At 38.7% G+C, this 17947-nt stretch overlaps 1 pseudogene; it reads left to right on the forward strand.

Moving 5' to 3' along the window:
* The first annotated feature begins 2660 nt into the window (after positions 1-2660).
* LOC116893286 lies at positions 2661-3600 on the forward strand (annotated as a pseudogene).
* The last annotated feature ends 14347 nt before the right edge of the window (positions 3601-17947 follow it).

Below are 17947 nucleotides of genomic sequence, written 5' to 3' on the forward strand. Positions count from 1 at the left end.
GGGTCAAAGAAAATATTTTGAGTAAGGAGTTTAGGGAACTGAAAGCCAAACCAAATGGTAAAGTAATTTAGGGAAGGAAGACACTGAGTTCCTCCACAAAATGTCTCCTTGTTTTCAGTGGCAAAGCAGTTGCATTTTTCTTATTTTGGGTCTGAAGCTCTCAGATTTCAAACAAACCAGTAGTTAGAGAGGAGGGAAAGGTTGTTATCCAAGTTCAGCATCATAAATCTTACTGTTCTCATCTCTTAATCAGTTTTAGAGTATTTTATGTGTCTGATTAATTTTCATAATTTTGAAAGTTTTGTTTTATCAAATCCTCCAATATTCCCATTGCTTTCCTGGAATACTATTTTGAAGCCATTACCCTGCTGTCTTGAAAGCTGCCAATGGCTTTTTATCTAGGCCATTGAGGCTTGAAACACTGGCAGAAGAGGACAGAATGGAGCCAGTTTCAATACTCTTTTAAATCTGTCCAGTTAGGAGGCATAGAGAGAAACCAAATCTCAGAGTGATTTCTCGTTTTTATTCATTTCAAGATACCATGCCATGCTGCCCACATTTAGTGTAGTTTAACTCCTTAGTCTTCTCCGGAATACATTCCATGGGAAATGTGTCTTCTAGATGATTCTAAATCCAATCAACATTAATTATCACATGTAGAAAGCATTGTGTATGGGCCTTTATGGAATCCCTGAGTGTTCAAAGGAGTGCATCTCTGGGTCTGTATCTATTTCTTATGGCTTTTCCTTGGTGCTTCTGCTATTTGTTTTGTTTTATTCCGATGTATGTTTTTGTTTTATCTTCTTTTAATTATCTTATAGAAGCCAGTTCATTTTCTAATGACAAATAGAAAGTAGGTGGAACTCACTGGGAGAGAAGGTAGTGAGAAACTGCTTACATGAGGGGGCCATAGGTCATATATATGATTAAAAAATAATATATATTCTTTTTTAATCATTCAAATCTTTTATTTGAAACATATTTCTATTTTAGTGTTTTTTTATTGATTATTTTATTTATTTATATTTCAAATGTTATCCTTCTTCTCGGTATTCCCTTCCCAAACCTTCTATCCCATCCCTTCTCCCTCCTACTTCTATGAGGGTACTACCTTATCCACCCACCCACTTGTGCCACACTGCAGGAGCATTCCCCTACACTGGTGCATAGAGTGTCCATAGGACCAAGGGCTTCTCCTCTCATTGATGCCAGATAAGGCAACCTGTGCTGCATGTGCTGCTGGAGCCTCGGGTCCCTCCATGTGTACTCTTTGGTTGGTGGTTTAGTCCCTGGCAGCTATGGGGAGTTGGTTTATATCATTGTTCTTCCTATGGGATTTCAAACCCCTTCAGCTCCTTCAGTCCTTCCCCTAACTCCTCCATTGGGATCCCTGTACTCAGGCCTATGGTTGGCTGTAAGCATCCTCATCTGTATTTGTCAGGCTCTAGCAGAACCTCTCAGGGGATAGCTACACCAGGATCCTGTCAGCAATCGCTTTTTGTCATCACAATAGGTTGGGGTTTGGTGTTTGCAGATGGGTTGATCAACAAGAGAAAAAAATCTATTCTTGATGAAAAATATTTTTAGTTCTAGAAATTAAAATATAATTAGATTTTCTCCTTCCTTTTTCCCTCCATCTCACTTTACCTAGAGTCCATCTTTATCTCCACAGAATCACCCAAGTAAAAGAAAACACCACACAAATTATGAACAGTACTCATATTCCTTCTTTGGACACAACACTAATTCAATGTTTTCACAACTTACAGATTTAGGGTAGAACCATTTTAGCTTATAATCAAAGAAATAAAAAAGCCAACAAATGTGTACACACACAAATACTTAAAATCATATATACACAAACCACACAAAGCATGTATTCAGACACATAAACCCATGCATATACATGCATTCACAAAACACATACACAGGTATTCATATATTTATGCAGACTTAAGGACACACAAACATTAATCGCCACATCCAGATATATTCACATGCACGTAAATGTGCATCAATATTATTAGACATACATGAACTGATCATATTCAAACATTCATACACATTTGCACACTTATGCATATGTTTTGCCTCTGATATAGATCAATTTACTGACTGGAGCCTCTTAGTGTGTAGGAGGCCTCAGAAACACCTCTTCATTTGTCTCTGAGAACCTGAGAAATCTGAGGTATTTCCAAAATAAGTAACTCAGGGTACCATTTACTCAGTGTGCTTGTTATTCTGGAACTTTCGTGGCCGCTTTGTGGTTTTTAACAGAGGTTGAACAAAGATTGACATCTGATGCTGTGAAGTCCAGAGAAGACACTGAATGGCAAATTTCAAGAGATACTTTCACTGAGGAGAGACTGCTACCCTTGTTTACATGAGACAAGTAAAGAAGCTAGATTTGAGCTTTTCATTCTATATTAATTTTCTGATTATATTTGTATAACGATCCGATGTATGTGTGCCAACACTGTCTTACAAGAATGTATGAATCCAGAGTACAGTCATGGGAGATGGATTTTAAATTCAAATAAAAATGAGAGTTCGGTCGGTAGCAGGAGCAGAGAGCAGACCCCAGAGAGCCCTGAGAGTCCCACCCCTGCTACCAGCCTAGTCACCATCACACCCGGCCATCAGTCACCATCACTATAACCATGAGCAGCTAGGCTGAAACCCAGCAGCCTTCCACTGTCCCCGCCGCAGCCCTCAGCGCGGTCAACACCAAGCCCAGTTCCACGGGCGCGGGTAGTGGCGTCCCCAGCAGCCTCACATCGGAGGTCGCCAAGGTCACCACAATGAAGGTTTTGGGAATAGTAAAATGGTTCAATCTAAGGAGCAGATATGATTTCATCAAAAGGAAGGACACCAGGGAAGACGTATTTGCACAGCAAATTGCCATAAAGAATAACCCCAGGAAGGATCTTCGCAGTGTAGGAGATGGAGAGACTGGAGTTTGATGTCGTTGAAGGAGAAAAACGGTTCGGAGGCAGCGAATGTTACAAGCCCTGGTGGAGCTCCAGTTCAAGGCAGTAAATAGGCAACAGACCTTACCATTATAGACGCTATCCACATGGTAGGGGTCCTCCACGCAATTATCAGCAAAATAACAGAGTAGTGAGAGTGGGGAAAAGAATGAGGGATCAGAAGTTCCCCTGAAGACCAGGCCCAACAACTCCGGCCCTATCATGAGTGAAGGTTACCATCTTACTACATGCGGAAACCCTATATGCACATCGACCATAGTATTTCAACCCTCCTGTGCAAGAAGTGATGGAGGGCGCTGACAGCCAGGGTGCAGGAGAGCAAGGTAGACCAGTGAGACAAGACTACGTATCAGGGTTAGAGACAACAACTCCGCAGGGGCCTTCCTGTCCAAAGACAGCCTAGAGAGGATGGCAATGAAGAGGACAAAGAAAATCAAGGAGATGAGACCCAAGGTCAGCAGACACCTCAACGTCGGTATGGCCACAACTTCAATTACCACCACAGACACCAAGAAACCCTAAACCACAAGATGACAAGGAGACAAAAGCAACTGATCCACCAGCTGAGAATTCGTCCGCTCCAGAGGCTCAGCAGGGCGGGACTGCGTAAATGCCAGTTTACCATATCTACCATCATCCGGTTTGGTCATCCAACCAGAAGAAATGAATATGAAATTCCAGCAATAAGAAATGAACAACGATTAGAGCTAAAGACCTTAAGTGCCTGCTTTGTGCCCATTGACCAGATACACTAGGACTGTCTGCATTATCTATGTAGTGTGGGGTTCTTCTTATTTTTACCTAAAGATGTCTCTTTTTGATAATGACAAACGTGTTTGTTTGTTTGATTGGTTGGTTTTTTGTGTCTTTGTTTGTTTTTTTATTGATATATTTCTTTACTTACATTTCCAATGTTATTCCCTTTCCAGGTTAAGAAAAACAAGAGGCCTGGTTTTTCTCAATACACGTTTAAATGGTTTTTAAATTGCTTCATATACGATCAAGTTAAGATTTTTAAGAACTTCATTTTTAATTTGCAATAAAGTTTACAGCATGACGTATTAAAACAAGTCAACAAACTGCAAGCACCTGTTAATAAAAGTCTTGAATAATATAATAATAATAATAATAATAATAATAATAATAATAATAAACATGAGTGAGAAAAATAGTCATGTGTAGTGGGAATGACAGAAAGCATTGTTGAGCTCAATGGTCAGTAGTTCACCAGAACGGGCAGTAAAACCTGCCACTAGGGGGTGCTAAAAGCAGAGATAGGAATGGAGATGGAAAGAAAACAGTAGGAGAGGAAATCCCATTTGTTTACAATAATCTTTGAAAAAGTCCTGTTTCCTGAGACAATCCTGGTTCCAGTGTGACCAGGCAAAGACTAATTATATCGCCAGGTATCAACACAGAGGAGTACATTTGAGAGCTTGATGCTGCGGAGAGGCCCACACCCGGTGCGTTTGTGGGCGGGAAGGGGAAATATTAAGGGGCATTTTCATAGAAAGAAGAAACAGGTTATAGTACAGATAAGATAATGTGAGATTGACAGAGCTATGCACTTGTTTGAAGAACAAGGGTGAGAATGGTGAGTCAGGAATAAAACAGCTATGCCAGTGCTAATAGATTGGAATGATAGTTAAAGATAATGGTGCCAGGTAGAGTAAGGCTCATGGAGAAGTTAGTGCTCTGTATGTATGCTGCTGTGGCCTGTGTCTCTTAGAACAACTTTCATAAGTAACAGTAAAGATTGCGTCTTGTTCTTGGAGTCTCATTTCTTGTTATAATTGCTCCTGAGATTAGAAGTTCACAAGCTGTGAGTTTCAGAACAATGCATGCTGGGATATACAGACATGTACTCCAGGGAGTTTATTCTTGTTTATCGATCCTGTGATTTAATAAGGGTATAATCACTGTATTTTATATTCAGATAGTAATGTGATTAAGATTTAGCTAAGAGAGTCATCCAATTAACATTGTTGTAAGTGCCACCCGAGATTTGCTGAATGTTCACAGGAATTATACCATCGATGATTCTAAGCAGAATGAAGGCAGCGGGTGCTAAGAAAAGGGAACAGTAACGAGAACAAATCGTATTACCTATAAAAATTTGAGCCAACAATTGAAAAGAAAAGAAAAGAAAACACCTAAAGGAAGGAAAAACAGAACTCTGATCAGATTGTGATTAATAGGAATCCTGGTACAGAATTATGGAAAACTGATACCTGAGACATAAGGCAATCTGCAGAAAGTAGGGCACTGACGTCACAGACACAGTGGGCAACACCATCAACCTCCCCTGCTTGCAAAGGATCTAAAGCCAATTCAGCAATCTCTGTTGTCAAAATTCTGCAATCTTGCTCCTCTCAAACCTGACACACTGCTCTTTTTAATTTTTTTCTGAAACACACGTAGGCACAACTTAGATTTTCAATGACCAACTGAATAAATTCGAATGCATCCTGCTCCAATACAGACCGTCCCCACGTAGTTGAGATTATGGCAAACATTTCAACATTTTACCTCTGGCCTTTGAAATTCATCATGGTTTGCAACATAAGCTTTTCATGAAATAATAACCGATTTTGTTCATGGTCAGGAAGAATTGAGTCTTGGGAAGATAAATGGTTCGTTCACTTAAAGTAGGACTAGCCTACTCTCTGAGTTAGAAAGATGCTTAAAAACTAAAAGTAATAAGATGGATCTGTACTCATTGATATCAAATTAAACACCATGATTATAAGTTATCAATAAAAGAAACTGCACATTGGCACTGCTTATTGAACAGGAGTGGAAAGCAATAGAAGCCATCAGCCTTGTTGTAGAGTGGGTGAGCTGATGCTTTATTTCTCAGCATGCAAATTACGAATCAGTTAGCAGTGTACTCCTTAGGAGGTGAAATCCATCAGACAGGTGTTTCAAACAAAACTGATGGCTCAGTGTCCTTGCTTATATCTCATGCAGCGTCACACCACATTGCTCACTGTGAACTTAATACTCATACTCAATTTGAAGAGATAATAATTAAATGAGTAAGAGAGAAACAAAAGTTCCTTTTTAATAAACTCATTCTCTCATGCTCTCGGGACCAAATTGCAGAATGCAATGGTGCCTAGAATTTGAGATTCAAATTCATCACTGGGAGTTTCCTTTGCAGTTTGACTGACCTCTGTTTCTTCAGAGAATACCCTTCTCTACACAGGTGAGGATGATTAGAATTTGTATGCTTTTTACACATATCCCTGAGAGAAATTTTGCTTTCAACCATTTGGTTGTTAAACACAACTTCCACTTTTAATGTAAGGAAAAATATATTCTCATTCTAAGAGTTCTTTCTGACTTGAAAGAAGGACAGATTTCTTTAGAGGCTCATGTTCTTAGTATTGAAATACCAAAAACGTAAAGAAAACTATAAAAAGGAGCCATAAACTGCAATTATATTACTCTCCCTACACATTTGTATTATTAGGCTTTCTTTTTGCCTTCTTCAATATTGCTGCATACATAAGCGTTTAAATATTTGATTAAAACAACCCATCATACATTTTATGATTGATATGGGGCTATTTCAAAGGATATTGGCATGACAAATTCATAGCTTCTCAGTTACTGTGTTTTGCTGCTGATGTGCATTCTAACAGACACAAAATAATGAAAATAATGATAAAAAGCCTTTTCAGATTACATAAAATACAGAAATTATTATGGATGAGATGGAATTAGAAACAAAGCATAATTGTAGCCACAGTCATGTTATTTGAATCTCTTGCTTTGCGTGACTTCAGAAATGTATTATTCTATCTTTTATAATTAATATGTTTATTTATGTTATTACATCTAGATTGGGATAGAATGGTTATCATTTAATATTACACAGTATCCAATAGAGTGCAGATGAGAACTGTTTCTCACTATACACATATGCACTAGAAAGGGGATGTGTATTGTTAAATATATATCCACAGTTCACATATAAACTCTAAGTATATGTATCCTCAGCCAAAACAGATTACTTACTTTCTTTCTTTGGGATTTTTGACATTAAGGCAGCCATGCCAGAGCATAAAATTTATTAAAACTGGAGAAGATAGGGAGGCACTCTTTGGTAAGTTACTGATTTTGTCAATATATCTTATGAAGACAATTTTTAAATTAAAGATGTCCCTTAAAAATAACTGCCCAAAACCTGTCAGTAAAATATTTATATCTTATCCAATCTCATATTTCTTTTCCTAGTGATACTTTCCCAACTCCACAGGCATTCGCTTCAAAGCTCTGGTTTTCTTAGAGGCATTTTATTTAAAAGCAGCTTTCCCTTCAGATTCTCCATAAAGAAGATTCTCATAGGAATAGCTCTTAACACTTCATTTGAAAGGGATGAAGTTGCTTAGCAACCATCTTACTCTATCATCCCCATCAGTTAGAAAGACACTAACTCACACACGAAGACTGAAATAGAAGATGAAAATTAAAAGGGGAAATACCAGTGGCACATCCATGGCAAGTGGATGTAGATGCTGGAGACTGAATGTAGCACAGAAGTCCCCTTGTTTAAATTCCCATTACTAAAAATGCACACCAGGACTTTCAAAGGGAACTTCATCCTTTTTCAACCTCACAAAGTTTTTTGTATTAGCAATGAGAAAGAGGGACTCAGGAAAAACCGTGTGATGGCATGAGACTAAAAAGATTGTCTTCCTCAATATCAAGAGACTGATAAGCTATCCCTTAGAAACTACAGCTCTGGACAATAGGATTTTACCCAACTAGTCTGCTACAATTGCAAAAACTCAGAATTTGGAGAAGCAGCTAAAAGTTTCTTTCCCAGTTCCTGATATCATCTGGGAGAAATTCCTGTGTATTTAGAAGTTTCTTTAACCTCCAATGGAACAACTGGTTCCTTCACATGAGTTAATAACTTTATGAGTAATAGAGATTTATTTTGAATAGAGTCGCAATCGCAGGTTGAGATCTCTCAACTGGAGAAGGCCATTTGCAGAGTTGTAACACAACCAACACTACCACATTACATGAGTCAAAGAGAGTGTTTGCCTATCTCCGTGCTCAGGTATATTTCCAGAGATGTAGGCCCTGTAAGGCTATCTCTGCTCAGTGATGGTCCCACACATACTAAGTAGACTCAATGGGTTTAAAAAAAAACAAGTTTAGAGAGAGAAGTAGTGGGGGGATAGAGTAGGAGTAGGAAGGAAGGAATGAGGTAGATTGTATCTAACACATTGTTTGCCCCCCATGACATTCTTAAACTTTTAAAAGAATTATGAAGTGAAGACATTGACAAGAGTAGCAGAGGCACACCATATTATATGGGAAGACTTTGGTGTTTTCAAGCACACAAGAAAGAATTAAGGAAGCTGAAATTTGGAAGGTGAAAAACTGTCCTGTTGTTAAATCTATGTCAACCATCATAAAATAATCAGTTTCTCTCTAAGAATAGAAACAAAACTCAAAGAACATTATAAGCAAGGGAACTTCCTACTCAAAAAGAAAATATGTATCACTTAAGTGGTGGGGATTAAAGGAGTAGAGGGAAACAGTAATTAGAATTATAGGAGAGAAATGTAACTCAGTGTTACATTTTCAGTGTTAGCTTTCTATAATATTCAAAATAATTTATCAGTTCATCGAGTGTTTCTTATAATGTATTTTGATCATATTAAATGGCTCTTTCAAGATACATCCTCTCTTCTCAACCAACTTGAATTCATGCCCCCCTTTAAATATTCAGTAACAACTTGTTTTGATCAACAGATCTTGAATAAATGATCTTCCACTGGAGAATGGCTTATTTTCCAGGGCCTACACTCAATTAGGGAAAACAAAACAAACAAACAAAATAATGGACTCTGTCACTACCAGAGCTGTTTACTAGTAGTTCCATGGTTTGGGATGGAATTTCATATCCCACTCTTCTGTTAATGGTGGGACTTTGACTGGATTAGACTCACACAACATTTGTGCAAGAAGGAATACAATAATGAATGGTCTGGCAAGAAATGCCTAGGGGCACACTAGTGGCACAAACATCATGTATGTAATCAACCACTATTTGGTTGAATTTAACACAAATTCCCCAAAGAGAAAACCCAAACCTGGCACCATGTATTTGGCCAAGAACCTATAGCTCACAGACCATAGGCTTTATATGAGAATCTAATAATTTTATGCTGCTTAGGTGCGTACAGAATTAAACTGTCTCCTAACGCCTTATTTTTATACCCATATATTGCTAAGCTTTTAAACCCTTACCCAAGTATCTTATAAATTTAGTAAATGTTAGCACAGTGATGCAAAACTGGCAAAGATGCAGATAATAAGAGACTGCTGATGGCGAAGCCCTAAACAGAACATATATGTAACATCTCTACACCCCACTCAAGGGTCAGGAGTCACAGTGGAACATAAGAACCATAAGACCTAAAACTGGTAGGTAACTGCATGGCAATTTAACTATTGAACACTGTAGACTAGCTACATATATGGTACTCTAAGGATAATAGTTACTCCAATGCAGGTGTATAATGTATTCAAACACTCTGTATCTCAGTGGAAAATAAGCTTGTTTTTCAATACCTAAAATTGCTGGTTCAATTAATTGGTTTCAGTTGTCTCTTTTAAAGAGTCTGAGTAGACAGCAATCCCACATCCCTACCCTTAGGAGAGAAAATTTGAGTCAAGATCCTATAGCAGTTCTTTTCCTCAGTAATATATTTAGAACATTTAAGCTTCTGTTCCCTAGACATTAACATGGGGTGCTCACTCTGCATACTATTTCAGAATCCTAAGCTGATATTTTGATTTATTTGCACTACACTTAATTTAGGAAGTTTATTGCTAGTAAACTCAAATTCCTTTGACCTTTACTAAATGGCAATGTGTTTAATCATCCTTAAGTTCATTGAAATATGCAACCTCTTTAAGCACCATAAGGTTTTTTTTTTATAGTGCAAAAGTAGCTCCACATTATAGATTGTCTATAGATGTCACAGATGTTGCATTCAGATGACAATAAACAGGTGAAGTTCTGTAATACACAGTTTTTTTTTTTGGTTATTAAGCATACATAGATGAGTCCTATTAGACGAATAGTGAAATAAAATGAATTCACCATTTCAGTGTAGTAAAGCCAATTTAAGTTTATCCCTGACTACTTCACAAATAAATAAGACTCCGACCATGGTTATTTTATTTGGGTTTGACAATTACTTGGGTTTCACCCCTAATCTATTATTCTAATAGCTGGCCTGCCTATTTCATCAGTGGTATACTTGTACTTTCTCTTGACCATAAGCTCCTGTGGTTCCTCTCTCCTTAGCGTTCTCTCTCTCTCTCTCTCTCTCTCTCTCTCTCTCTCTCTCTCTCTCTCTCTCTCCCTCTCTCTCCGTCCCTCCCCCCCTCCCTCCCCTCCCTCCCTCTCTCCCTCCCTATGAAATCATTCCAAATCCACCTAACTCTCATCTGATCTCATGTATAACAAAAGCTTGTAAACATGAGACCTCATTCATAGGTCTAGGACTTCTGGAACAGATTTAGCATTACAATACATAGCAATAGACCAAACCTCAACAGTTCAGTAATGAATGGCATAGGAGTAAAATTGCAGACTATTTTCTAAGTAATAGTGGGAAAACTAAAGGGCATACACAGGTTGTTTCACACACTTATGGACACTTTATCATTGACAAAGAAGCCAAAATTATACAATAGAAAAAAGAAAACATCTCCAATAAATGGTGCTGGTATAACTGGCAGTCTGTATGTAGAAAGATGAAAATAGATCCATATTTTTCACCTTGCCCCATGCTCAAGTCCAAGTGGATCAAGGAACTCAACATAAAACCAGATACACTAAATCTAGTAGAAGAGAAAGTGGGAAAGAGCCTTGAACTCATTGGCACAGGGTGAAATTGCCTAAACAGAACTCCAATGGCTTTTGCTCTAAGATCAAGAATAGATAAATGGATCTTTGGGTAGTACTACGCCCAATTTTCTGAGGAACTGCAAGACTAATTTCCCGAGTGGTTGTACTAGCTTGTAATCCCACCAACAATAGAGGAGTATTCCTCTTTCTCCACATTCTCTCCAGCATCGGTTTTCACCTGAGTTTTTGATCTTAGCCATTCTGACTGGTGTGAGGTGGAATCTGAGTGTTGTTTTAATTTGCATTTCCCTGATGACTAAGGATGTTGAACATTTTTTTAGGTGCTTCACAGTCATTAGATATTTCTCAGTTGAGAATTCATTGTTTAGCTCTGTACCCCACTTTTAATAGGATTATTTGGTTCTCTCAAGGCTAACTTTTTGAGTTCTTTATATATATTAGATATTAGCCTTTTATTGGATGGAGGATTGGTAAAGATCTTTTCCTGGGTATGCATGCATAAGATGCCCTGACATATAACAAGGACACATGTTCCACTTTGTTCATAGCAGCCTTATTTATTATAGCCAGAAGCCAAAAAGAACCCAGATGTCTTTCAACAGAGAAATGGATACAGAATATACAATGGAGTGCTACACATCTATTAAAAACAATGACAACTTGAAATTCTTAGGCAAATGGATAGAACTAGAAAATATTATCCTGAGTGAGGTAACTTAGTCACAAAAGAACACACATGGTATGAGGCTAATAAATGGAAATTAGCCTCAAAATTCAGAATACCCAAGAAACAGTTCACAGACCATATAAAACTCAAGAAGAAGGAAGAACAAAATATGGACGCTTCAGTTCTTCTTACAAAATACTCACAGGAGGAAATATAGGTACAAAGAATGGAGCAGGTACTGAAGAAAAGGTCATCCAGAGACTGCCCTACTTGGGGATCCATTCCATAAGCAGCCACCAAACCCAGTCATTATTATTGATATGAAGAAGTGTGGCTGACAGGAGCTAAATATGGGTGTCTCCTGAGAGTCTCTGCCAGAGCCCTATTGATACAGATGAGGACAGTTGTAGCTAACCATTGAACTGAGCAAAGGCACCCCAATGAAAGAGTTAGAGGAAAGATTGAAGTAGCTGAAGGGATTTGCACCACCATAAGAAGAACAATATCAGCCAATCGGACCTCACCAGAGCTTCCAGGGACTAAACCACCAACCAATGAGTACACATGGAGGAACCCATGACTCCAGTCACATATGTAGCAGAGGATGACATTATCCAGCATCTATAGGAGGAAAGTTCTGAGAAGACTTGTTTCCCCAATGTAATGCAATGCTAGGGAGTTCAGGTTGGAGTGGGTGGGTGGGAATGTGAGTATCCTCACAGAAGCAAGGGGAGGTGGAGGGGTTATGGAAGAGGGTGGAAAGGGGTTAATATTTGAAATGTAAATACATATTATCCAAGAAAAATAAAATTAAAAAAAAAAGAGAAAGCAATCACAGGAGGGAGGAGAGAAGGAGGTCCAGTGACCTGCTCCAGCTTAAGGGGAAGCCTCAAGGCCTGACACTTTTATGGAGCCTACAGAGTGTTCACAAAAGGGGTCCATCATGATTGCCCTCTGAAAAAAAATGCAACAAGAAGCTGAAAGAGTTTGATGCATATATTTACACCCAACCAATGGACAAAAGCTGGTGACCCCTGTGGTTGAATTAGGGAAAAGCTGGAAGAAGCTGAGGAGGAGGGTGACCCTGGAGGAGGACCTGCAGTCCCAATAAACCTGGATTTCTGAGATCTCTCAGACATTGGACCACCAACCAGCATACACCAGCTGATATGAGGCCTCCAACACATATACAGCAGAGAACTGTGTGGTCTGGGTTAGTCAGAGAACATGCATCTAACTCTCAAGAGACTGGAGGCCCCAGGGAGTGGGGAGGTCTCCTGGGATGGGGGTGAGGGTGGGGACATCTTCATGCAGATGAGGGTGGAAGGTGGCAGGGAGGGAGGTATGTTATGTGGAGCAATCAGAGAATGTCCTAGGATGTCTAGCGTGTAAAAAAAAGAAAGATTAAATTACATACACACACACACACACACACACACACACACACTCACACTCAGAGGTCCTGAGTTCAAATCCCAGCAACCACATGTTGGCTCACAACCATCTGTAATGGGATCTAATGCCATCAAATGGTGTGTGTGAAGACAGCTACAGTATACTATTCATATACATAAAATTTAAAAAATGGTACTTGCTAGAAAACAAATGCAGAATGAATATATTGACAGGGAACACAAGAACTATCCCAAACCTATAGAAATCTTTGACTAATGAACTATAGAGACACCACTGTGTGACATCACAGGGTTTCTGGGGTAACAATAAGGCAATTTAAAGAGAGAGATGGAAATGTTTAATGGTCACATCATAAGAAGTTTATAACAAATATTGAGGAAACATACATTTGACTTAAATGTTACATATATTAGAAAAACACAAGTGTAAAATTATGTAATTCTTATTTTTAATAAATTTGTATAATTATTATTTCAGTGTGACAGCTAAAATAAATTAATTTTACATTATGAACTGAGTAAAACATGAATTAATCTAACAGGAAGTATGTAAAAATATTCTTGAGTTTCTATGTAGGAGTAAGCAAATCTCATTCTTTCAGGCATTTAAAAAATGAACATGTAAATTGTTTTTCATTGTTAATTTTTTATTATATTTAACGAAGGAGAGAGAGAGAGAGTATGTGTAGGTGACCATGTGTCATGATGAAGCTGCTGATGAGAGTATGTGTAGGTGACCATGTGTCATGATGAAGCTGCTGATGTGGAGGTTAGAGGACCACTTGTGGGAATCCTTTATCCTTTTTACCTCTGGAACTGGAGACTCAAACTCAGGTCTTCATGCTTGGTGGATGGATTTCCCGTTCTGAAACTGTTTCTCACTCTATTATTCTTAAAGTCTCTGTGGTATTCAACAACTGTGTTTACTGTGTTAACACAAGGCCATCTAAATTATGATAAAACTGGACATCGATCACCAGCTACATTTCTTAACATCATTTCACCTGTTTCAGTACTTGTATTCCTTTATACTTCTTTTTAAAAAAAATTTTATTCTTCAGTCCTCTTTTACACTCCAGTATTCATCACCCTCCAGGTCTACCCACCTCCCACCACTCCCCATTCCATACCTCCCCTTACCCTTATCTAAGAGGAAGTTCCCACCATCCAGACCTCCCCACACCTTTGGGTTTCAAATCTCTCAAGAGTTATGTCACTCTTCTTTCATTAAGGCCAGACCAGGGTGTCCTCTGCTATATATGTGTCGGGTCTCCATATCAGCTGGTGTATGCTGCCTGGTTGGTGGCTGAGAGATCTCAGGGGTCCAGGTTAGTTAAGACTTCTGGTCTTCCTATGGAGTCACCCTCCTCCTCAGCTTATTACAACTTTACCCTAATTCAACTATGGCTTCTGTCCATTGTTTTGGTGTAAGCATTTGCATCTGACTCTTTCAGCTGCTTGTTGGGCCTCTCAGAGGGCAGCCATTTTTCTCCTGTTTGTAAGCACACCATAGCATCAGTAATAGTGTCAGGCCCCAGGCCCTCCCCTTGAGCTGGATCCCAATGTGGGCCTGTCACTGGACCTCCTTTCTCTCATGCTTTTCTCCATTTTTATCCCTGTAGTTCTCTCAGACAGGAACAGCTCTGGGACAGAGTTTTTGACTGTGGGATGGCAAACCCATCCCTCCACCTGATGTTCTCTCCCATCACTGGAGATTGATTCTATATGTTCCCCCTTCCCCCAGTAGAGCACTTCATCCAAGGTATATCTCTTTGAGTCCTGAAAGTCTCTTATATCCCAGGTCTCTGGTACATTCTAGGTGGTCCCCCTCACCCCCTACCTCCTGAGTTTGCCTGTTTTAATTCTTTCTGCTGACCCTCAGGGATTCAGTCCAGTTTTCTCCTTCCAATACCTGATCATGTTCTCCTTTTCCCCTCCCTGTCCCCTCTCCAACTCAGATCCCTCCCTCCATCTGACTCCCCCCCATTATTTTTTTCTTCTCCCTCCGAAGTGGGATTCAGGCATCCTCACTTGGAAACTTTGGTTGGTTAACCTTGAATTCTGCGGATTGTATCCTGGGTATTCTCTACACTTTTGGCTAATATACACTTAGGACATCATGCATGTCCTTTTAGGTCTGAGCTACATCACTCAGGATATTTTCTAGTTGAATCTATTATTTGCCTGCAAAACTCATGATTTCCTTATTCTTAATAGCTGAGTAGTATTCCATTATGTAAATGAACCACATTTTCTGTATCCATTCTTCAGTCATGGGACATTTCCTTTTCTTTTCCAACTTCTGGCTATAACAAATAAGGCCACTATGAACAAAGTAGAACATGTGCTCCTGTAGCATGGTAAGTTATATGCCCAAGAGTCATATATTAGGTCTTCAGTTAGATCTATTTCCAATTTTCTGAGGAACCTCCAGGTTGATTTCCAAAGTGGTTGTATCAATTTGCATTCCCAGCAGCAACAGAGGAGTGTTCCTCTTTCTCCACATTCTTGCCAGCATGTGCTGACACTTAGTAGACCTGGAAGCTGGAACTCTAGGACTCATCTGGCATTGGCATGTGCCTTCTGACACAATCTGTAAGTAACAACTGCAGAGTGAAACCCAAGAAGCCTTTCAGCATTGGGTTTTTCCAGTTCAGCCTTCTTGCATTGGACATCCATGAAAATATCTCACGTTCATAACCCACACCTCAGCCCCAATGGAACATCTCTCTCCTGACCCTGTAACACATTTGGTTAGGAAGTGCTAACATAGGCTAACAGTTTTGGTCTCTTTAAGTGATCATTTCTTCTCATGTCAGCTGTACACTCTGATGTACTTCTTGAGCGCTTGTAAAGATATTTTTTGTTTTATTATTTTATATTCTTTAGGTAGTGTTCTCTGTTCCTGAAATTGTTTTTATTCATGTATTATTTTGGAACAGGAAGTTACTATATGGCACTGGCTGTAAACTACCATCTTTGTAAACCAACCTTTTCTCAAGCTCACAGCAATGTTTTTTGCCTCAGCTTCCCAAGTTCTGGATTACAAATGTGTACCCAACAACTAGCTTTGGAATATTTGTTCATATTGATGATTTTACAAAGAGTTAATCACTAAAAAAATTCATCCTGCCAAATTGTAATGTCCCAGAAAATATTAAACTATGAGTAAAAGTTTAGTGTATTTAATTGCAAATGTAAGCTAATAATTATAGAAATGGATGGAGCTCCATTAATAAATATTAAATGTTGAAGGATACTCTTTCAAATTCTGCCTTTGTTTCTGTAAAAGGGTTTGTCTTCATGCACATAAAATACAAAAATAAAACTCTTACACATACAATTACACTTAGAAAAAAGGAAAATTATAAAGAAAGGTAGTGATTAAATCTCACGATGTTAAGAAATCATTAGGATTTTCCTGGAACGTTGTGCTAGAAATGACGCATTAATTTTGGACAAAGAAGGACTTTATAAAAAAAAAAGGCCGGGGACGGTGTTTAATGATTTCAGTAGCAACTTTTATGAAACAAAGGAAAGCTAGAATTGCCTTATTGACTCATCAGTGCACACACGGGGGTGGGTTCAGTGGGTGCTGTGTGTGGTCAGCATCAGATCTGCATTTGTCTATGGAGTTACAGGTGCAGGAGTGAAAACAAGTCCCTAACTTCAGAAAGTCAAGTATTTCCTCAGAACAGAGGTACTGTGTTATCCATGTAATGACATATGCTAGGATTGCAGATATTCTAGAATGAAAGAATGACATGCCACATAAGAAACATGTTATTGCCACTGTGAGAAAAGGCCAGATACTCAACTTGCACCTGCCACCTGTGGCTGAAAAAACAATAACAAAGACATTCTGTCTCTTTGAGTGGCCAGGATGTATAGTTTTATGATATGCCATGTTCTAAAAACCCAAATAATTTCCCTAGATTCCAAAAATGAAGGTATTATCCTATTTAAGAATACTAAATTTGGGAAACGGAGAACTGACCCAGTGGATAAGAGGTCTCCCTGCTCTTGCTGAGGACCCGAGTTCAGTTCCCACGCACCTACTTCAGGTGGCTCTCAACTGCTTGTAATTTCAGCTCCAGGGAACCACTGACCTTCTGCCTTTCTCATGCACCTGCACCCAAATGCACATTTGTAGATATACAAACACATATAATTAAAAACAAATTTACCTCCCATCACATGATCAGCTATCAAAACACTAGAATATTATTAATAAAATTTTACTGTATTGAACACCTTCTCTATATAGTTAAGAATATACTGATGTCCAGCCTCAGTGTGATGAGGGTCCTGACAAGGCAGGGAACGGGAGTGGCACTGATTCAATAATACCTCAGAATCTGTAGTGGATTCGAATTCTCAGTTCAACTGCTCTTTCTTAGCCAAAGATTCTCAACATTCTTTCCTTCCTCTCCTTTCATCCTTCTCCCTTCTCATTTCTTTGCCTTCACCCTTTTCAGAGGGCCTGAACACAGTCTTTTATTTACTAAAGCCACAGCATCAAGGCTTTTATCATTGTTAATAATATTTTTAGAAATGCTTAAATTCACATATATTCTATGAGTCCTGGATCATTAATCCCAACCCCTGCTTCCTTAAAACAGAAACTAAAAACAAAGCAAAAGTTCATTTCCTTATAGGTTTTACACAGCTTATTCTTTATGAATAGCTGGGCACAGCTCTTGTGGTTTCCTAGTACAGGAGGCATCATTCTTTAGTAATTACATTCATGTAAGAACAGAAAGGTGACAGACTATGAGGGTTAAAATGATTTCTTACAAATTTCTAAACTTCATGCAAATAAAACAGCTAGCTCTCTAATCCTATCTGTCTCTAGCCATTGTCGTCTCCAATCCTTCAAGTAACTAGGGGACTGAAGGACTAACTTTTGCATGCGTATATAGCATCTTTTAATTCTCTAAACTTTGTTTCCTATTTTAGTAATTCCATG

This window comes from Rattus rattus, chromosome 2, assembly GCF_011064425.1.
Source record: "Rattus rattus isolate New Zealand chromosome 2, Rrattus_CSIRO_v1, whole genome shotgun sequence".
In the NCBI taxonomy this organism is placed as follows: Eukaryota; Metazoa; Chordata; class Mammalia; order Rodentia; family Muridae; genus Rattus; species Rattus rattus.